This window comes from Rattus norvegicus, chromosome 3 (assembly GCF_036323735.1).
Source record: "Rattus norvegicus strain BN/NHsdMcwi chromosome 3, GRCr8, whole genome shotgun sequence".
In the NCBI taxonomy this organism is placed as follows: Eukaryota; Metazoa; Chordata; class Mammalia; order Rodentia; family Muridae; genus Rattus; species Rattus norvegicus.
Genome location: NC_086021.1, coordinates 27,192,634 through 27,210,950, shown reverse-complemented (window position 1 = coordinate 27,210,950; position 18,317 = coordinate 27,192,634). Strand labels below are relative to the sequence as shown.

The following is an 18,317-nucleotide window of genomic DNA, read 5'->3' as shown; positions in this document are numbered from 1 at the left end:
AGATTTGTGGGACTGGGTCAGCTCTGGGTCAAAGCAGAAACTGGAAGGGTCCTGTCCCAGACTGCTCCTCAGTTCATGTGTCCTGAGGGCTCCTGGCGGGTCCCTCTGAGCAGAAGTGGTGGTCTTATCTCTGCTTTCAGTTGTGTCAGTGCTCCTTTTGACTGCTTTCCAGCTCTTGGTGCAAGCAGAGACTGGAAGGATCCTCTCCCTGACTGCTCCTAGTTTCCTGTGTACAGATGGCTCAAGTGGGTTCTTTTGGGGTCAGGAATGTGGGCAGAAGTAGTGATCTTCTGTGAATTCTCAGGATTGTCCACACTTCTAAGAACACTGCTCTCTTTCCCAAGGGATTTGGGTAGAGTAGTGTGGGACTAGGTCAGCTCAAGTGTAGGCAGAAACTGGAAAGGTCCTGTCCCCGACTGCTTCTAGGTTCCTGTGTCCAGAGTTCACTAGGCAGGTTCCTCTTGGTCCAGAAATGTGAATAGAAGTGGTGGTCTTTCCTGAGCTCTCAGGATTGTTCAAACTTCTAAGAGTCCAGCTCTCTCGCCTACGGGATTTGGGTACAGAGAGCTGTGGGAATGGGTCAGATCTGGGCGCAGGCAGAAAACAGTAGGGTCTCGTTCCAGACTGCCCCTGGATTTGTGTCCTGAGGGCTCTGGGTGGGTCCCTTGGAGCAGAAGTGATAGTCTTACCTCTGGATAGTCTGTACCTCAGGTGTGTCAGTGCTCCTGGTGACTGGCTTTCAGCTCTGGGCTCAGGGAGAGACTGGAAGTATCCTCTTTTTGACTGCTTCTTGGTTCCTGTGTCCAGAGTACTCTAGTCGGGTTCCTCTTGCCAGGAATATGAGTAGAAGTGATGGTGTTCCCTGGGCTTTCAGGATTGTCTGCATTTCTGAGAGTCCAGCTCTGTCCCCCAAGGGATTTGTGCTGTGAGACCAGTTCAGCTCTGTGTTCAGGCAGAAACTGGAAGCACATAAAGTGAATCTTAAAAGGATACTCCATTGCAGAACTGTCTCCCAGGTGCGTTATCAAGTGGATATACAAGGTTTGGAGACACTAATTATCTCACATTCCTGAAAATATCACATATGTTGTCGTGGTCTGTAAATGTATAAACCTTTAGTGAACTGCACCATTAAGATCAGTGTGCTTTATATATAGTTGCACCTCTGTGAGTTTTTCCTTTCTTAGATAAAAGGTAATAAAAGAACTAGAGAACAAAGCAGATGCAGTCAGTATATAGGTGATCTGTTGGAAGAAAGGACTGGCTAGCTAGAATTTATGAAGTGACAGGAGAGTTCTTTTTCTCAGCCTCCCTCTTTCCCTTCTCCTCCTCCCTTCTTCCCTCTACCCTTCCTTCTTCCATCCTTGCTTTCTTCCTTCCTCTCTACCTTCCTTTTTGTAATGGGAAGACTTAAGCATGTTTAATTGCCAATGGTAATGAGAAGATCAATTAAAGAAGAAAATTGATTTAGATATTTGTGGTGCTACATGCCTATAATCCCAGTGCTTAGAAGACTAAGGCAGAAGGATTATAAATTCAAAGCCAACCTGAGCTACCAGCTAGCCTCAGCTACACAATGAGACCCTGGCTCTTAAACAAAACAAATAGAGTAGGATGTGTTCACATCAGAAAGAAGAGGAATAACCATGAGGAAAGTCCCAGGAAAACTGAGAGTCCAATCTAAGCAGAGTTGTCTGTAGACAGGGAGAGACATCCCCACTGTCCCAGGCACAGGGGCCTAGGTAGGGACAGACATAGGACACTCTTAGGATTAGGAACATCATACACATTTGCTCTCTATAAAAAAGCTAGATCAATATAGCAGGAGGTAGCAAGAGAGTGGAAGTGGAATTGAGAAAAGAGAAATACTTGAAATATTTGAGAAATGGGATGAATATGTTAAGAACTTATTAGGAAGATCATGTGACTTTTTCCATCAAGGTCAATTGGAAGCAAAAAGCTGAGATTTGCTAAAGGGCACAAAAAGAGATAGGACAGAGACAATTAAGGTCATTTGTCAAGGGTGTTAGTAAAGTAACATGTCATGCAGCGTAAGGTGAGGAGATGGGGAAGTCAGGAAAGCAGAGGGCTGGTTAATATAAAGTCAACAGAGGATGTGAAGTACTGTCCTGGAAGATGGCAGGCAGGGTAGGAGGACATGGCCAGAAAAGCATGCAGACCTGCCTGCTCAGTGATGACTCATTGTGACAGCTGGGGTAACAGGAAAGCACCTGTCACCCAGAGGTTAAAAGCTGTGTTTGTCAGCACTCCCTGTATCTACCCAGTCACAGGCTTGTGTAGTAACAAGGCCATATTAGAGTTTAGATGCTTCTTTTATCAAAAAATAAAAAAAAATCCTGCTTTCTGTATTTACCAAGCATCTTCCAAGCCTGTGTCCTGTGTCTCTCTTCCTGTAATTATTTATATCATATGCTAACCTAATGTTCCTCGACATGCATTTCAGCAACTGTCTCATCAGTTCACATACTGAACCTCTCACCTGAATACATGAACAATCATCACAGCACACAGTCCTTTTTAAACCTATGTACTTTAATGTATTTCCAAAAGAAAGGACTGTCTATCAAAAGTATTATGAGAGTATAGACCACTTTAAAAAGGATATCATTAGATTAATACAGTTAGGCTTAGCTTGTCTTCCTAAGAAGGTAAACAAATAAACTAACTAAAACCAAACAAAAAAATAACCCAACCTCCTATTTTGTTGAATAGTTGGGAAACTGGAAAAAATTTAACTGCTAAAATAATCCTAGTTTGTATTAATATGCCTCACCTTGACCATTAAGCAGTCTTCCATTAAAACTAAGTAGTTTTCCAAATTGGTAAAGACATTAAGTACCAAAGGTTCTGATGCTATCCAAAGAGAATATGTATTTCTATTCTTTTTTTTTTCAGTTGCATCTTTCTTTTTATTTATTTATTTATTTTTTTTATTAACTTGAGTATTTCTTATATACATTTCAAGTGGTTTCCGGGCAAACATCCCCCTCCCCCCTCCCCTTCCTTATGGGTGTTCCCCTCCCAACCCTCCCCGCATTGCCGCCCTCCCCCATAGTCTAGTTCACTGGGGGTTCAGTCTTACCAGGACCCAGGGCTTCCCCTTCCACTGGTGTTTTTACTAGGATATTCATTGCTACCTATGGGGTCAGAGTCCAGGGTCAGTCCATGTATAGTATTTAGGTAGTGGCTTAGTCCCTGGAAGCTCTGGTTGCTTGACATTGTTGTACTTTTGGGGTCTCGAGCCCCTTCAAGCTCTTCCAGTTCTTTCTCTGATTCCTTCAACGGGGGACCTATTCTCAGTTCAGTGGAGCACGTGTCTCTTTTATATGTTGAGGCATCTTTTGGGTATATGCCCAAGAGAGGTATAGCTGGATCCTCAGGCAGTTCAATGTCCAATTTTCTGAGGAACCTCCAGACTGATTTCCAGAATGTTTTTACCAGTCTGCAATCCCACCAACAATGGAGGAGTGTTCCTCTTTCTCCACATCCTCGCCAGCATCTGCTGTCACCTGAGTTTTTGATCTTAGCCATTCTCACTGGTGTGAGGTGAAATCTCAGGGTTGTTTTGATTTGCATTTCCCTTATGACTAAAGATGTTGAACATTTCTTTAGGTGTTTCTCAGCCATTCGGCATTCCTCAGCTGTGAATTCTTTGTTTAGCTCTGAACCCCATTTTTTAATAGGGTTATTTGTTTCCCTGCGGTCTAACTTCTTGAGTTCTTTGTATATTTTGGATATAAGGCCTCTATCTGTTGTAGGATTGGTAAAGATCTTTTCCCAATCTGTTGGTTGCCGTTTTGTCCTAACCACAGTGTCCTTTGCCTTACAGAAGCTTTGCAGTTTTATGAGATCCCATTTGTCGATTCTTGATCTTAGAGCATGAGCCATTGGTGTTTTGTTCAGGAAATTTTTTCCAATGCCCATGTGTTCCAGATGCTTCCCAAGTTTTTCTTCTATTAGTTTGAGTGTGTCTGGTTTGATGTGGAGGTCCTTGATCCACTTGGACTTAAGCTTTGTACAGGGTGATAAGCATGGATCGATCTGCATTCTTCTACATGTTGACCTCCAGTTGAACCAGCACCATTTGCTGAAAATGCTATCTTTTTTCCATTTGATGGTTTTGGCTCCTTTGTCAAAAATCAAGTGACCATAGGTGTGTGGGTTCATTTCTGGGTCTTCAATTCTATTCCATTGGTCTATCTGTCTGTCTCTGTACCAATACCATGCAGTTTTTATCACTATTGCTCTGTAATACTGCTTGAGTTCAGGGATAGTGATTCCCCCTGAAGTTCTTTTATTGTTGAGGATAGCTTTAGCCATCCTGGGTTTTTTGTTATTCCAGATGAATTTGCAAATTGTTCTGTCTAACTCTTTGAAGAATTGGATTGGTATTTTGATGGGGATTGCATTGAATCTGTAGATTGCTTTTGGTAAAATGGCCATTTTTACTATATTAATCCTGCCAATCCATGAGCATGGGAGATCTTTCCATCTTCTGAGGTCTTCTTCAATTTCTTTCCTCAGTGTCTTGAAGTTCTTATTGTACAGATCTTTTACTTGCTTGGTTAAAGTCACACCGAGGTACTTTATATTATTTGGGTCTATTATGAAGGGTGTCGTTTCCCTAATTTCTTTCTCGGCTTGTTTCTCTTTTGTATAGAGGAAGGCAACTGATTTATTTGAGTTAATTTTATACCCAGCCACTTTGCTGAAGTTGTTTATCAGCTTTAGTAGTTCTCTGGTGGAACTTTTGCGATCACTTAAATATACTATCATGTCATCTGCAAATAGTGATATTTTGACCTCTTCTTTTCCGATCTGTATCCCTTTGATCTCCTTTTGTTGTCTGATTGCTCTGGCTAGAACTTCAAGAACTATATTGAATAAGTAGGGAGAGAGTGGGCAGCCTTGTCTAGTACCGGATTTTAGTGGGATTCCTTCAAGTTTCTCTCCATTTAGTTTAATGTTAGCAACTGGTTTGCTGTATATGGCTTTTACTATGTTTAGGTATGGGCCTTGAATTCCTATTCTTTCCAGGACTTTTATCATGAAGGGGTGTTGAATTTTGTCAAATGCTTTCTCAGCATCTAATGAAATGATCATGTGGTTCTGTTCTTTCAGTTTGTTTATATGATGGATCACGTTGATGGTTTTCCGTATATTAAACCATCCCTGCATGCCTGGGATGAAGCCTACTTGATCATGGTGGATGATTGTTTTGATGTGCTCTTGAATTCGGTTTGCCAGAATTTTATTGAGTATTTTTGCGTCGATATTCATAAGGGAAATTGGTCTGAAGTTCTCTTTCTTTGTTGTGTCTTTGTGTGGTTTAGGTATAAGAGTAATTGTGGCTTCGTAGAAGGAATTCGGTAGGGCTCCATCTGTTTCAATTTTGTGGAATAGTTTGGATAATATTGGCATGAGGTCTTCTATGAAGGTTTGATAGAATTCTGCACTAAACCCGTCTGGACCTGGGCTCTTTTTGGTTGGGAGACCTTTAATGAGTGCCTCTATTTCCTTAGGAGTTATGGGGTTGTTTAACTGGTTTATCTGTTCCTGATTTAACTTCGATACCTGGTATCTGTCTAGGAAATTGTCCATTTCCTGCAGATTTTCAAGTTTTGTTGAATATAGGTTTTTATAGTAAGATCTGATGATTTTTTGAATTTCCCCTGAATCTGTAGTTATGTCTCCCTTTTCATTTCTGATTTTGTTAATTTGGACGCACTCTCTGTGTCCTCTCGTTAGTCTGGCTAAGGGTTTATCTATCTTGTTGATTTTCTCAAAGAACCAACTTTTGGTTCTGTTGATTCTTTCTATGGTCCTTTTTGTTTCTACTTGGTTGATTTCAGCTCTGAGTTTGATTATTTCCTGCCTTCTACTCCTCCTGGGTGTATTTGCTTCTTTTTGTTCTAGAGCTTTTAGGTGTGCTGTCAAGCTGCTGACATATGCTCTTTCCTGTTTCTTTCTGCAGGCACTCAGCGCTATGAGTTTTCCTCTTAGCACAGCTTTCATTGTGTCCCATAAGTTTGGGTATGTTGTACCTTCATTTTCATTAAATTCTAAAAAGTTTTTAAATTCTTTCTTTATTTCTTCCTTGACCAGATTATCATTGAGTAGAGCATTGTTCAATTTCCACGTATATGTGGGCATTCTTCCCTTATTGTTATTGAAGACCAGTTTTAGGCCGTGGTGGTCCAATAGCACGCATGGGATTATTTCTATCTTTTTGTACCTGTTGAGGCCCGTTTTTTGACCAATTATATGGTCAATTTTGGAGAAAGTACCATGAGGAGCTTAGAAGAAGGTATATCCTTTTGCTTTAGGATAGAATGTTCTATAAATATCCGTTAAGTCCATTTGGCTCATGACTTCTCTTAGTCTGTCGACATCACTGTTTAATTTCTGTTTCCATGATCTGTCCATTGATGAGAGTGGGGTGTTGAAATCTCCCACTATTATTGTGTGAGGTGCAATGTGTGTTTTGAGCTTTAGTAAGGTTTCTTTTACGTATGTAGGTGCCCTTGTATTTGGGGCATAGATATTTAGGATTGAGAGTTCATCTTGGTGGATTTTTCCTTTGATGAATATGAAGTGTCCTTCCTTATCTTTTTTGATGACTTTTAGTTGGAAATTGATTTTATTTGATATTAGAATGGCTACTCCAGCTTGCTTCTTCTGACCATTTGCTTGGAAAGTTGTTTTCCAGCCTTTCACTCTGAGGTAGTGTCTGTCTTTGTCTCTGAGGTGTGTTTCCTGTAGGCAGCAGAATGCAGGGTCCTCGTTGCATATCCAGTTTGTTAATCTATGTCTTTTTATTGGGGAGTTGAGGCCATTGATATTGAGAGATATTAAGGAATAGTGATTATTGCTTCCCTTTATATTCATATTTGGATGTGAGGTTATGTTTGTGTGCTTTCATTCTCTTTGTTTTGTTGCTAAGACGATTAGTTTCTTGCTTCTTCTAGGGTATAGCTTGCCTCCTTATGTTGGGCTTTACCATTTATTATCCTTTGTAGTGCTGGATTTGTAGAAAGATATTGTGTAAATTTGGTTTTGTCATGAAATATCTTGGTTTCTCCATCAATGTTAATTGAGAGTTTTGCTGGATACAGTAACCTGGGCTGGCATTTGTGTTCTCTTAGGGTCTGTATGACATCAGTCCAGGATCTTCTGGCCTTCATAGTTTCTGGCGAGAAGTCTGGTGTGATTCTGATAGGTCTGCCTTTATATGTTACTTGACCTTTTTCCCTTACTGCTTTTAATATTCTTTCTTTATTTTGTGCGTTTGGTGTTTTGACAATTATGTGACGGGAGGTGTTTCTTTTCTGGTCCAATCTATTTGGAGTTCTGTAGGCTTCTTGTATGTCTATGGGTATCTCTTTTTTTAGGTTAGGGAAGTTTTCTTCTATGATTTTGTTGAAGATATTTACTGGTCCTTTGAGCTGGGAGTCTTCACTCTCTTCTATACCTATTATCCTTAGGTTTGATCTTCTCATTGAGTCCTGGATTTCCTGTATGTTTTGGACCAGTAGCTTTTTCCGCTTTACATTATCTTTGACAGTTGAGTCAATGATTTCTATGGAATCTTCTGCTCCTGAGATTCTCTCTTCCATCTCTTGTATTCTGTTGGTGAAGCTTGTATCTACAGCTCCTTGTCTCTTCTTTTGGTTTTCTATATCCAGGGTTGTTTCCATGTGTTCTTTCTTGATTGCTTCTATTTCCATTTTTAATTCCTTCAACTGTTTGATTGTGTTTTCCTGGAATTCTTTCAGGGATTTTTGTGTCTCCTCTCTATGGGCTTCTACTTGTTTATTTATGTTTTCCTGGAATTCTTTCAGGCATTTTTGCCATTCTTCTCTGTAGGCTTCTACTTGTTCTCTAAAGGAGTTCTTCACGTCTTTCTTGAAGTCCTCCAGCATCATGATCAAAAATGATTTTGAAACTAGATCTTGCTTTTCTGGTGTGTTTGGATATTCCATGTTTGTTTTGATGGGAGAATTGGGCTCTGATGGTGCCATGTAGTCTTGGTTTCTGTTGCTTGGGTTCCTGCGCTTGCCTCTCGCCATCAGATTATCTCTAGTGTTACTTTGTTCTGCTATTTCTGACAGTGGCTAGACTGTCCTATAAGCCTGTGTGTCAGGAGTGCTGTAGACCTGTTTTCCTCTCTTTCAGTCAGTTATGGGGACAGAGTGTTCTGCTTTCGGGCGTGTAGTTTTTCCTCTCTACAGGTCTTCAGCTCTTCTTGTGGGCCTGTGTCTTGAGTTCACCAGGCAGCTTTCTTGCAGCAGAAAAGTTGGTCTTACCTGTGGTCCCGAGGCTCAAGTTCGCTCGTGGGGTGCTGCCCACGGGCTCTCTGCAGCGGCAGCAACCAGGAAGACCTGTGCCGCCCCTTCCGGGAGCTTCAGTGCACCAGGGTTCCAGATGGTCTTCGGCTTTTTCCTCTGGCTCCGAGATGTGTGTGCAGAGAGCAGTCTCTTCTTGTTTCCTAGGCTTGTCTGCCTCTCTGCAGGTTTAGCTCTCCCTCCCACGGGATTTGGGTGCAGAGAACTGTTTATCCGGTCTGTTTCCTTCAGGTTCCGGAGGTGTCTCAGGCAGGTGTCCTGCCGCTCCTGGGCCCTCCCCCACGGGAGCCCAGAGGCCTTATACAGTTTCCTCTTGGGCCAGGGATGTGGTCAGGGGTGAGCAGTGTTGGTGGTCTCTTCCGCTCTGCAGCCTCAGGAGTGCCCACCTGACCAGGCGGTTGGGTCTCTCTCTCACGGGGTCTGGGAGCAGAGAGCTGCTGCGGGCCGGATGTATTTCTATTCTTTAACCTTATGATGTACATTCAACCATAGACAGTAAGAAAACAATTTCGAGTCATTAAAATTGATGAAAAGAAAGGTCTCCATTTTCCTTTACTTTCCACGAATGGAAGAACAATAACAAAACATAGATACCTGATAGGTTGCTGCCCCTCCCTCTGGGAAAATGATCTTTTCTTCCTTGACCTTAACATTTTGGTAGATGGTACAATGTGGGTAGAAGTGACTTGGGTTACTTCCTCAAGTTTTACGAGGAACCCATTCATGATCCACCCATGTCTCATTTCCTTCTTCAGCAAGGAGAATCTGCTGTCTGCTCAAATCCACAAGAGACTATCAGCCCAATATGAGAGGACAGGTGTTATGGGCAAGACGTATAAATTCTTGTTATTTGGGGTTGCTTGCTATAGCAGAACCCAGTCTAAGCTGACTGGCAGATTCCACAGTCTCCAGGCTAGGTTTATGGTAACTGTTAATGAGGAGAAGCAATCATCTGGAGCATGAAATTAACACCACCTGACTGATCAGGATAGTTGGGCAGATTGGTTTCCTTTCTCTTGTCAACTTTAATAGGCTCATAAGGACAGCTTGAATCCAGTCCATGGAGAGGGATACTGAAGCTGTACTCTCAACTGTCAGAAGCGAATGCTCTGCTTATGAACGCATCTGCCAGGGAAGGGAGGCGTGCTGAGCTGCCCTTTTCAGCCTGTGCAGCAACATTCCTGCTCATGATCATTTTTATTTTCAGCATTGTATAGGAGGCCTTATTTTTTGAGCCAGAAATAAACAGTTCATGAAATATTTTTAATTAACAGTTTCTTTTAATTCACTGACTAGAGGGGAAATGTAACTATGGGATGTGACCACAAGATTCTTTCTCAGTCAGATACTAAGGAAGTGTGTGTCTTTGTCAGAGCATTGCTAGTGGACTTTTGACTTATTATGTTCAGGGTACAGGTCAAGCCTGAACATCTTGCAGCAGAAAGAACAAAATCTGCAAATAGATTTGTATAAAACAGCATGGTAGCTTTTCAGGGGAACTGAAGAATCAGAAACAGGTTTGGAAAGAAGGTCAGAGGGGCCTAACAACTTGATGGGAGGGTTGGGAGAGGAGAGGAACATGGTCACAGGAAGTGCTTCCAGGGGACAGAAGCACTGAGGATGTTAGAGAGCTGGGATAGGAAAATGTGACACAAATATTTTAAACCTGCCCTGGTTTGAATATGAGCTGTCTCCCACATGCTCATGTGTTCTTAGCACCCATCTGATGGTGCTATTTTGGGGCTTCTGGGAATTTTGGGATGTGGAGTCAAACTAGAATCTTGGGAAATAGAGTGAACCTCTGATCCAATATGACTGTTGTTTTTAGAAGGGAAGACAGTTGGACAAAGGCACACAGAGGGAATGGCATATGATGCATGGAGCTATGCCACCACAAACCATGAGCTACTAGAAGATAGAGAAAAGATGTAGGCAGAGCCTTGAAAGGGCCCACAGTTCTGCTGACACTTCTAGATGCTTTCAGAATCATAAGACAGTACATTCCTCTTAAATAGGCCATTAAGTTTGTAGTACTTCATTATTATAACTAGGAAACTAGCACTGCATAACACACACACACACACACACACACACACACACACTTCATTACAACACACATTTATCATAAGAACCTCAGTGCATATACATACCACATCATACGCAAATGCATCACATGAAACATGCACCCTACTCACATACACACATGGAATCACAGACCAAATTGTTTTAATTACACACATGCATAAAATACTACATATACATACCACACATACACAGGCCATTGCTAAAATCAACACAACCATGAATTGTGACACCCTAAGGACTGGACTGGAGTTTGTGGAGGAGTCCAACATGTAGTCAGGCTATACCAGAGGGTGATGACATGCAGGAGGCAGAATGCTGAGTGGGGAGATCAAGAAAGTGGCAGCAGCAACAGAGATAAGTAGAGGGGCTTGGACTCATCCATGTGCCTCTGTGCAAGAGTTCTCAAAGTCCTTGGGAAAGTAGTTTACTTCCTGAAGCATATGGGATGGCATTTGAAACTATCTTTACTAAATCACTTGCTGTAGAAGTTAGAAACATCTGGAAGCTGACATCTGGCTCCCAATTTCACTGTCAGGGAATAGTATAAATAATGAGTAATGGGAGGTAACAGGACCCACCACCACCTCCCAAAGAAGGCAGGCTCTTAGCCAGCCAGGCTGCCCACTCTTTGATCTCATTTTCACGACTTTCTGTGCAGAGGTAATGAGTTGCCCACGTTGTGGGGTCTTTGGGGGTAAGCTGATGGCAGCTTGATTTAATACCTACTGATTCCAAGGAGGAAGTGACCTTGGCTGTCTCTGATGGAGGTAAATTTCTATTTCTCCTTCAGCTTGGAGCTGTCTAAGGGAGGATAATCATTGACCTAGGAGTCTCACCTCCAATGCTGCTTGGATGAAAGCAAGAAGGAAGAAATGCAGATATTGTTTTCCAGCCCTCTTCTTTTAGCCTTTCTTTAAGCAAAGTACAGCTAGAAAACATTGGAGCTACTGTGGATTTCTTCCACATAAGAATTATACAGGCAGGGGGTGGGGGTGTCCAGGAAAGTCTGCCTGGATTGCCACTCATCAACCATTCTCCAAGCAGAAGAGAGAGGATATGGTCAAATATGGGACGAGTTGAAATCAAGTTCAGATTCAATTGAGTGCAAGTGGCTGGTATACAGCTAAAAAGGGGCTTTGAGTTGATTTCTGATTTCATCCTTTTAAATTTGTATTTTACTTCAAACACAGTGGAGGGAAATGTATGAGGTTTTTTTTTCTCTCCTTCATGAAACAAGGAAAATGACATACTTTGGGAAGATGATCTGTTTTCTAGAAATATATCTGCAATTCCCTGTGCCCTTGGGAATGGCTAGGCAATAAACTCAAAGTTTCACACATTATATTATTTGGGCAGTTGCTTTGTTCAGCTATCTGTCTGTTTGTTTTAAAGCCAAGTGTCACTATGTACCCAGGCTGGCTTTCAATTCATGATCACCTTGCCTCACCAAGTGCTGGGATTATAGGTATGTGTCACAATGCCTAATAGAACTGCTTTAAATGTTCTCTGTTCACAGATGGGAAGCCTAGGGCTTAAAAGGGTTAAACTTGGCCAGCCGGGTATCTGTCCAAGCCCTCTAAAGCCAAACCTTAGTCCTACTCTGCTTCCTCCACAGAGAATTCAGCTGGAGGGCTTTTCATTAGAAAAGGTTAAACAAAATAGAACAAAACAAACAAGTGAGTTTAAATTCTTCTATAAGCTTTGTTTATAACTTTTCTGTTTTCCATCATTTTTTTGCCAAAGTACAAAATACGATAAATTTCTATACAAAAATAAGCCAGACTTGAAAGAGATGAGATGTGTAATATCAATCTAAGATGTCGTATGTAGACTGTTGATAAAGGGTCACACAGAGAATATAGGTCTGAAAAGGAATTTATAAACCGAGGCAGGCTAAGTGCGCTTATTGACTTGGGGTGTAGCTCAGTGATAGAATGCTTGCCTGATGTGTATGAGGTGCTGAACTCAGTCCACAGCACTATAGAGGATGGGGAGGGTACTCACTCCAAGTTTTGTTGTGACACTAAAGTGAATCTAGACATGTGAAACACTTAACCTCCAGTAAAGGCCCTACTAAGGATGCTAGCTAGCAATCAGCTCTTGTTCAATGGAACAGTGACAATCTTTTATCCCCAGCAAAGAACAACTTAAGGTTTTAGACAAACTAATATGTCACCAAAAACAACTGAAAACACCCTGCAAACATCCCTTTTTTCTGAAGCTTTTCATTTGAAATAATTTCAAACATACAAAAGGTTACAAAGATCAAAGTAGAAGGAACATTAGTCTTCCCAACATTTGCTTATCATTAGCATCGAATTCCTCTGCTTGTCACTTGAATGCAAATCATAGAAACCTCTGTATCTGATTACTATTGATAACTCATTTGTTTGTTTGTTTTGGGGTTTGGGGACAAGGTATACTGTAGCCCAGGCTGACCTTTAATTTACTAGGTAGCTGAGGCTTGCCTTGATTTGATCCCTTACCTTTTGCCTGACGCTGGGATCTCAGGTATGCTCCACAATGCCTAACTCGTTTACAACTCACCCTTTACTCATTTATGACACTATCATCTCATAAGCTCACATTTGAATAAACCCCCAATTTGATGAAAATGTAAGGAGGAAAACTGCTAAAGGCAAAATCAAAGATATGTCTTTCTAAGTACAGGAGGAAATGCTCAACATTCTTTATATCAGTGAAGCATGAATCTAAACTATACTGAGTAAGGTGTGGTGTCACATACTATTAAGCCTAGCACAGGTAGGTGGATTGCTGTGAGTTTCAAGCCAGACAGGTCTATGTACCAATTATCCACTTCTTATGAAAATTAATATAGAGAGTCCTCAGGAAACTAAAAATAGAATTTATATATAATTCAGTTTTGTGTTCCTATGTTCATCCCTAAAAGAACAGAAGAACCAAAGGACAGAGATATTTACATACCTATACAATATTCACAGCAGCTAGGTTATAGCATCTGCCTGGGTGCCTATTAATGGTGACTGAAGAAGACAACATAGTGCATGTCCACAAAGAAGAACAAAATCATCTTATATATAGAATAAGGGATATCCAGGTAAAGAGAATAATAACCTAATGGTAAAATCTCTATTCAAACATAGAGGGTGATTTTAGCCCAAAGAATGGCATACAACCAGCATGAGATTAGGCCCATTATCTTTCGCTCATGGGGAAATGCCTAAATTAGTGAACTAATGCATTTGATGGGGTTACTTATAGAAATATGCACTACTCAAAGACAGCTACATCTCTAGGAAGTCTCCTGGGTAACTTCCAGGCAGCTACACTCCTGAAGAGTCCAACCTGCAGCATAGAGAACTTATAAAAAACTGTAAAGTTGTGCATAGCAGCCTTATTTATAATAGCCAGAAGCTGAAAAGAACCCAGATGCCCTTCAACAGAGGAATGGGTACAGAAAATGTGGTACATCTACACAATGGAATATTACTCAGCTATCAAAAACAATGACTTTATGAAATTCATAGGCAAATGGAGGGAACTGGAAAATATCATCCTGAGTGAGGTAACCCAATCATAGAAAAACACACATGGTATGCACTCATTGATAAGTGGCTATTAGCCCAAATGCTTGAATTACCCTAGATGCACAGAACACATGAAACTCAAGAAGGATGACCAAATTGTGAATGCTTCACTCCTTCTTTGAAAGGGGAGCAAGAATACCCTTGGGAGGGAATAGGGAGGCAAAGTTTAGAACAGAGGCAGAAGGAACACCCATTCAGAGCCTGCCCCACATGTGGCCCATACATATACAGCCACCAAACTAGATAAGATGGATGAAGCAAAGAAGTGCAGACTGACAGGAACCGGATGTAGATCTCTCCTGAGAGACAAAGCCAGAATACAGCAAATACAGAGGCGAATGCCAGCAGCAAACCACTGAACTGAGAACGGGACCCTCGTTGAAGGAATCAGAGAAAGAACTGGAAGAGCTTGAAGGTGCTCGAGACCCCTTATGAACAACAATGCCAACCAACCAGAGCTTCCAGGGACTAAGCCACTACCCAAAGACTATACATGGACTGACCCTGGGCTCCAACCTCATAGGTAGCAAGGAATAGCCTAGTAAGAGCACCAGTGGAAGGGGAAGGTCCTGCCAAGACTGAACCCCCAGTGAACGTGATTGTGGAGGGGAGGGAGGTAATGGGGGGAGGATAGGAAGGGGAAGCCCATGTAGAAGTGGAGAAGGAGGGGTTAGGGGGACATTGGCCTGGAAACCAGGAAGGGGAATAACAATCGAAATGTAAATAAGAAATACCCAAGTTAATAAAGATGAAAAAAACTGTAAAGTTGGCAATGGTTGTACTAAATCCCCCAAAAAAGGAGATAACAAAGCCAGATACAGAAAATGAGGGTGACATGTTTTCTGTCATATGTGTAGCCTAGGAAACACAGTGATGATGTGAAAGCAGAAGTAGCAATCAAGGAAAAGGAAACCAGACGGGCAGGTCCATGGGAATACTGGCGACAATCTATAATGGGAGAACGTGATGAGCACTATGAATGCGCCATCATGGAAATAGTATTTTGTACAGTTAATATGACTACCCAACATCACAAAGAGACTAGAGATCGCTCTAGCTATGTGACGAAACCAAATTTAATTCTTTATAACTGTAGAGCTGAGATATTCACTTGCTTGTCATATCACATTTGTTCCATTCTTAGGGTCTAGAAGTTACCCAGACTTCTTGTATCATGGTCCTATCTATCTTCAAAGTCAGTAGTGGAAACTCATCTCCATGGCAAAGTCATCTCCTGCTCTCAAATCCCTCTCAAAGAGTGGCCAAGTACTTCTTGGCAGCTCAGTCAGTAAGGCCAGACTTAGCCCTTTCCTAACAACAGACTTGGAATTTTAATGACATCTTCAAAGCTCAAGAGCTTCTGGATTTGTTTTTAGATAACTGGGAGTTGCATTTGGTTCATCTGGACAGGAATTTGGGGAGCCACCAAAACATTATGCCTGCAATATGAGAGATTATTATAAATCTATTTTGGAGGCCGAGAGATGGCCAAGCAGTCAAGAATGCTTTCTATCTTTTCATAGGATAGAAATTTTGTTGCTATTCTGTTACTAGCACCCACACTGATTCCAGCTCTCCAGGACCTGATGCCTTCTTCAGGCTTCCTTAGACACCAGTTTGCACTGGCATATACTTATGCACAGGGGAAGGCTCTCTCTCTCCCTCTCCCTCTCTCCCTTTCTCCTTCTCCCCCTCTCCCCCTCTCTCTCTCTCTCACACACAAGATGGTGAGATATAAATAATAAAGTAAAGTTTGGATCTGCTTTAGCCAGTTTGGGATGCCATAATAAAACATCACAAATTGGGCAGTTTAAACCACAGAAATTTCCTTCTTCATGGTTCTGGAGGTTGGAAATTCAAGATCAAGGTCCTTGCAGGTTTGATCTCTCCTGTAGCCATCCTCCCTCCACCCCCTGTAGGTAGCTGCCTTAATACTGTTCCTTTTACAGCTTTTTCTTTGTATATGCACACTCCTTGTGTCTGTATGTTCTAGCTTACTAGTTCTATGAAAATATCAGACATTGGATTGGGGCTTCCATTCATGATTTTTGTGGGACTGGGACAAACAGTTTAAGTGCAGTTAAGAATACAATAGTTACTGATTTATCAGGCTGGTTTTGAGGGTTCAGCTCAGTAGGCTGTCTCATTTACCACACACTTTTACCATCACATACCATTATATAAATCCCAGCTTTTTCAAAAGGATCCCCTTATTTTTATTAGAATGTCTGATGCTTAGAGTCATCTAACTCTAGTATAGGTTATCCAGGCTCCATTCTTAGGGCCCTTTCATCCACCAAGACTGATTGAGTAGATGAGCTAGGCACAGAGACATGATGAAGAATGATTCAAATTTCTCCCTTTAAACAGTAGAATCAAGTATGGAAGATTTAAACATACATTTTGCAATCTCTTACATCAAAACGTCTGTTTCTAGAACAGTTCAATATAGTTAAGCTAAGACATTTGAATTAAAACTTTAAAGAAAGAAAAGCTTTGGCTACAGACACCATTATCCTCTGCTTCTCCACTGCATGGACATTGCCATCGTGCTTGTCTCTCACTTGATTGCAGCTCATTGGTAGATCCATTTAATTCAAGAAAATGGAGACCAAACAGCCAGAAGAAACCTTCCCTAACACTGAAACCAATGGTGAATTTGGTAAATGCCCTGCAGAAGATATGGAAAAGGAACAAGCCTTTAAAAGATCTAGAAATATGGATGTGACGGTTGAATCGCACATTTTGCTTCACAGCAAGAATGCTGGGGCAGTGATTAGAAAAGAAGGCAAGAATATTAAGGCTCTCCATACAGTCTACAATGCCAGTGTTTCAGTTCCAGAAACACTGGCCCCGACTGCATACTATCAGTGTGGATATTGAGTTGATTGGAGAAATTCTGAAGAAAATCATCCCTACCTTGGACAAGAGCCTGCAGTTGCCATCACCCACTCCGATCAGACAGCTCCCGCTTGAATCTGATGCTGTGGATGCTTAAATCACCAGTATTATAAAGGGAGTGACTTTGACTGTGAGCTGAGACTGTTGATTCATCAAATCTGGCAGGAGGAATTATTGGTGTTAAAGGTGCTAAAGTCAAAGAACTCTGAGAAAACACTCAGACAGCAATCAAGCTTTTCCAGGAATGCTGCCCTCATTCTACTGACAGAGTTGCTCTTATTGGAGGAAAACCTGATAGGGTTGTAGAATGCAACAAGATCATCCTTGACCTTATATTTGAGTCTCCCATCAAAGGACATGCACAACCTTATGATCCCAACTTTTATAATGAAACTTATGATTATGGTGGCTTTACAATGATGTTTGATGACTGCCGAGGACATCCTGTGGGATTCCCCATGCCAGGAAGAGGTGGTTTTGACAGAATGCTTTCTGGTCGGGATAGGCACCCCATACCTCCTTCTAGAAGAGATTATGATGATATGAGCCCTCATCGAGGACCTCCTCCATCTCCTCCTGGTTGAGGTGGAAGCCTGGAATCTTCATCTTCCTCCTCCACCACCCACAGGGGGAGATCTATTGGCTTACAACAGAACGGGACAGCCTGGAGACCACTATGATGGCATGGTTGGGTTCAGTGCTGATGAAACTTGGGACGCTACAATTGACACATGGAGCCCATCAGAATGGCCAATGGCTTATGAACTACAGGGTGGTTCTGGATATAATTATTTTTATGCAGGGGGTCGTGGGTCACACAGTGATCTCGATGGACCTGTTATCACTACGCAAGTAACTATTCCCAAAGATTTGGCTGGATCTATTATTGGCAAAGGTGGTCAGTGGATTAAAGAAATTTGTCATGAGTCTGGAGTGTTAATCAAAAGTGATGAACCTTTAGAATGATCAGAAGATTGGATCATTACCATTCCAGGAACACAGAACCAAATACAGAGCACATAGTATTTGCTGCAGAACAGTGCAAAGCAGTGTGCAGGTGTTGAAGGATTCTAATGCAAGATATTTTTCTCTTTTATACTGTGAAGCAGTTTTCTTGAAGGTTTTTCTAAGACTAGCAAAGAACTGCAGGAGTCCTGCATATTTTTTTTAATTTGCTTCTGTTTAAAAGACCAACTTTCCTCTGCTTCATAGGTGTTCTGCATTTGAGGTGTAGTGAAATCTTTGCTGTTCACCAGATGTAATGGTTTAGTTCCTTACAAACAGGGTTTGGGGGAGGGCATGCAAAGAAAACCTATCATTGAAATTCTGAGATAGCAGCAGAGTGAATGACTTTTATTTTTTGTTTATTGTTGGTGGCTTGAAAAAAAATCCCCCT

The 18,317-nt window shown here is 41.6% G+C and overlaps 1 pseudogene; it reads left to right on the top strand.

The window, feature by feature from the left end:
* Positions 1-16,624: 16,624 nt before the first annotated feature.
* Positions 16,625-17,995, top strand: Hnrnpk-ps4 (heterogeneous nuclear ribonucleoprotein K, pseudogene 4; annotated as a pseudogene).
* The last annotated feature ends 322 nt before the right edge of the window (positions 17,996-18,317 follow it).